The sequence below is a fragment of the Corvus cornix genome, chromosome 20, assembly GCF_000738735.6.
Source record: "Corvus cornix cornix isolate S_Up_H32 chromosome 20, ASM73873v5, whole genome shotgun sequence".
Lineage (NCBI taxonomy): Eukaryota > Metazoa > Chordata > Aves > Passeriformes > Corvidae > Corvus > Corvus cornix.
In genome coordinates this window covers 3,648,837-3,653,908 of record NC_046349.1, presented here as the reverse complement: position 1 = coordinate 3,653,908, position 5,072 = coordinate 3,648,837, and positions in this window count along the sequence as shown.

Here is a 5,072-nt window from a genome sequence, read left to right as displayed (position 1 = left end):
AAGGGAGGCCTGTGGGTCCCAACTCAAAGCAGGTGTAATCAGAGCATGCTGCTCATTGACTTGTTGGGATGGGATGGTCTCCAGAGATGAAGATTTCTAAACTTCCTGACTACCCTGGAGTCCTTTTCAGGACCCACACCACTGCATCAATGCTGTTCCCACACTCGAGAAAACAAAAGATGATTTCCACAGATGATCTCTGTCATTCAGACAGCCACAAATGGCCATGGGAGCACCAGAGACTGATGCAGGGACACAGCAGTGCAGGCTGCCCAGCTTTGCAGGAGGTGTGGGCACTAAACCAGGCAAATGTAGAAGGAACACTGACATATGAAGGCTGCAAGACAGGCAAACAACTCACTTGGTATAACTGAAGGTTCAGAATTGGCCTCCTTGTTGGGAGCAGTATGAACTTGATGAATTTTTGAGCTGCCACACTATATTTAGGAGAGTCATTTAACTGCTGGGATATTTTTTTCCCCGTGCCCTGCACTTCTGCATGTGTTAATATTTGCTGTGCTTTCTGGAAATTGCTTCCATCCTGCATTCGGTTCAGATAACAGCAGAGCAGAGCAGACATATGCTGTGCTGACAGCAAAGAGATTGTTGGAGTTTTCTTAAAGCTGGCAAGGAACATAGCAGCAGCAGGAGACAAATATCTTCCCCTACGAGGAGCTGGTCCCCTCAGAGCACGAACAGCTCTGCACCAGTCTGGGCTATGATTTGATCCTCATTTTAAACCAAGCACGGGCTTTATAGTCCTGCCCATCACTCTATGAGCACGTTCCCTGTCCTTCTGTGCAGGAGCAGCTTTCCCAGCAGTGGCTCCAGTGGGGATCTTTCCCACTGGAATCTGTGCAGGCTGATGCAGATCTGGATGCTTTGTGGATGAATTAAAAGCCTCTCCATGTCTATCCCATTTCTGACCTCTCCTGTGAGATGAGGGCCATTTTCTGAACAGGAATGATTTTTTTCCTTCGCTGCTCCCCAAAACATGTTGCCCATTACTGCTTTGAGTTCTGCTGAAAAACAGCAGCTGAAATCTCTGTAACTCTGGCCTAAACTATGATCAACTTTTCTTTTAAAGCAAGGCTTAAGTACAACACTGGCAAATGGTTGTTGTAGCCTTTCTAGCAGGAATTCTGTGCTCCAGATGCCTTAACTGTTGTGTAAGAGGAACCCGGAAACAAGAGAAAGTATTGATCACTCAAGCCTCCATAGTTCAAGATGGTGGGTATTGAATGGAAGAGAATCACACTGTCATTAACAGAAATTAGTTCAAAGGGGTTGGAATCAGGGCCAAGGTGACCTCTACAATATTTTCAACTTTGAAGGTGACCTCTCAAAGTTCCTTTTTGTTTTGTGTTTGTTTTTATCAGAGAACAAATGTTCCTGGATTTCAAAAAGCTGTTGTATCAGATTTGGCTGGCAAGGAGGAAAAGGGGAATTGGAAATTTGAGCTATTTTAAATATCACCTTTTATGATATATGGCCTCCAACAACACATTGTCTTTCTGTAGAGTCTTCTGTGTGTGGTCCTTAAATCCCTCTTCGTAAATAAAACCATCTGTCTCCTTTGAACTATAGCAGCTCTAATTTAAAAAGTCAGTATTTGCCAATGTCTACAACTCATTAGCTCCAAAGCTGTGAAAAACTTCCCTATCTGGCTCTTCATTCAGCAGGCTCTGGCAACCACTGTGTTTTAAAAATTATGCCTGTTAGTTGTAAACATCCATTTTTATGAAAGATGTGTTTTGCTTTGGATAGCAGGTGAATTGAAAGGTAAAAGTGAGATTAGGAGGAAAAGCTGAGCACTCAGCCTCCAGTCTGAAAGGAAAATCTCACTTGGGGATCTACCTGGACATCAGTTCTGGGACAGATGAACTCTTCACTTCCAGTTGTGGCTGAGCAAAGTCCTGCCCACACCAGAGCCCTGCAGGCTCCTCCAGGAGCTGGGGAATGTGACCTGGAGAATTTCCTGGGTGCTGCAGCAGGGTTATGGATGTTGACTGCTGGGACTGCAGATTGCTCGAGTGCTTGAAAGCAAAGTGCAGGAAAGGAAAGCAAGGAAACATCCAAGAGAGCCACAGAAACACTGTCAGAGTGAGACCTCAAAGAACCCAGGAGTCTGCTGCAGTATTAACTCTGTTACCTGTCAGGTGCAATTGTGATCAGTACAAATATTGTGATTATCACAAAAAATAGATCAAGGTTCAGCTCGTTACACGCTAACTGTCTCCAAGTTAAAAAAGAGGGAACCTAGTTTGTACAAAATGAATTTTTATTTCCCTGGATTTGCCAGTCTTTCAGCTGGCACTGCTTTTAGCAAGGGAAAGGATGAGGTGTGGGTGAGCACGCACTGCCTGCTGAACCCATGAGTCCAGGACAGATCAGTGAAGTACAGCTCGTTCACCTCTTACAGCTCGGCAAGGAAGGGCAGGCTGGGTTTGCCTGCCTGTGTTGTGCCTCTTCCCTCTGATCAGGGATTTCTATCTCGAGCGCTGTTAATAGAGCACCTTTTAAAGACAGCGAATTCTCTTTAGAAATAGGGAGATAATGAGGCCATTTCCACTCTACACCGCATTTAGATAGAAAAACAAAACAAATAATGCTGTCAAGATTTATAGCAAATACATTATAAAGGGCAATAGAACATTTGTATAAAGAACTGAAATGGACCTGCCGTAGAAAACACACTTTACTTTTATGACTTTAACTTTAGGGCATGGAAGGCACCTCATTAATGATTAGAGGGATACAGATGAGCCATAACAGTCTATATATCCTTATAAATGATATACAGGGAGAGCTAAAAGACAGCAAATTACAGTCTCCACTGCTGTGCTTTTTCCTCTTCACCTCTTTCTTTCTCAGTCTTCCAGCTGAAAGAAAGAATTAAAATTTATATTGACCAACTTACTGGGTATTAACTTAGTCAAATAACTAACCACTTCTAGTAGGTGGCACAGATAGCTGGTCTGGACTAGAGCATCTGGAAATCCAGTAGCCTCTTGTAAACGCTATAAACTCGGTTTTTAAACCACTGAGCTGTGTTTCCCGGCAGGAGCCAGCTCAGAGCTCACCTCCCTCAGGTCTTGCTGAGAGGCAAGTGACGTAATTAACTCATTAAGCAACTCAGTCTCTTTGGATCACTTGACCTTATGCTAAAAGACAACCCATTCATCAAAGGCTTGTCCTCCGTGTGCACAGGCGAGGAGGGGAAGGAAGGAAGAGGGGAGAAACAATGAGCAAAAGGAAAATTTAGTGACTCACTCAAGGGCACAAGGAGTCTGCAGGACCAGCAGGGCTGAGCTCAGTGCTGAACGCCAGCACTGGGACTGTGTGCCAAGAAAATGCCTTCTCTAATAACCAGGAAAATGTATGTTTGACATCAGGAGGTAAAACAGTGTTTTCCCTTCAAGCCAGAGAAAAGGGCAGCGGTGGCTACTGGCCTTGGCTGCAGCGACAGCTCAGAGCTTGACCAACTTCCCCAGGAGAGGGCTAGCAGAAAAGTCTTGTTTCTTTGTGGCGGCAAACACTGAAAGAGAAAGCTTTTCCCATACAGGGGCTTTCTCTATGGTGGAGACGCAAGCAATTCCTGCTGCAGAGTTGACAAGTCCCAGCAAGAAAACCTGGATGGATAATCTAGGAATATTATCCAGAAAGAAAGAAGAGAGTGACTCTTTCCAACCGTGGCATCACTGCACAGCTGAGAGGGAAGAAGCAGAGCTGTGCTATCCCTCCACTGTGCACCAGTCTCCAGCTGTGGGGTTTGGGTGGTCCAGATGTGACTGTTAAGGAGGTCAGTGGAGTCCTGAGGCTGCTGTAAGGCAGCACAGGAGCCAGTCTGGGCAGCCTGAGCTTTGCATTTCCCTCTGCAGTTCCCTTGGCCTCCAGCAGACAGACAGACAGACAGACACGCACCCTAAGGTCAGTGCACCCCTAGGGCTTCTCCAAAGCTGCTCTTGTGGACACACCTTGTGATTTCAGAGCCGACTTCTCCACTCCCTTGCCGTGTAATTCTCTCTTTATGGAGTTCTTACCTTGGGGGAAATGGGTTTTATTGCAAAGTCAAAAGGTAATTTTTACATAGACTCTATTACCTGTTTATAATTAAAACCATAAAATCCCTTTGTAACAGGCTTAATAACTTCCCCCACACCAGAAGAGGTTTTCATAAAAAGAGTCATTAAAAGTACTCACAGCTAATGCTGGAAAATCAAGAGAAGCATAGAAAATTATTGAGACTTATTTCAACATTTAACAATGGGCACTTTCCCCCCATTTATATGAATAGTTCAAAGTGACAAAAAATGGCAGATCCATCCCAGCCTTTCTGGCCCTTCTCCTCTACTTTTTCCTTCTTCCAGGAGACCTCCTGCCCAGCAGATCCTGGGTCTTACCAAGGCTGAGAGCATGAGCTGTGATCAGCAGCTGGGATTTCTGACCTTGAGAATGCTCTGAGAAGTTCAACTCCAGCAGTTCCTACAAGCTCCTCCACATCCTGTTTCCTTGGTTTGACCTCCCACCATTCCTGATCACGAGAGTAATGTGGGCAGTGAGCTTAAATTCCTCCACAGTTTTCCATCCTTTGGGACCATTGAGGCTGAAAGGTGTTTTGGGCTTCTAAAGGCTGGTAAAATACACATAGTTGAGACACTGTAAGCAGGAAAATGTGACCTTTAAAGCAAATGGATGTAAAATTATGTTTTACTTTGTAGTAACAACTGGCTCAGTCTGAGCTGGGCCTGGGGCAGTCAGGGGCTTGGGGGAGCTGCACTGGTCCTTCCCCAGTTTTTGAGAATCAAAACAAGCAAGGAAAAATACAACAACAAAACAACAAAAACAAACCAAAAAACCCCACCCACAACAACCCAGAACCTACATGGCAAAAATAAATGCTTAACAAATCTGTGGCAATGTTTTTAAAACCAGGCCATAGGTATCATCCAGGCAGTTTGACCTACATGGATTTATGACCTACAGGCATCTCAACCAGAGACCAAAGCAGCTCTGCCCTACAACCATCCCTATGCTGTGTTTCATTGTCAAACAACCTTATCTTCAGCTCA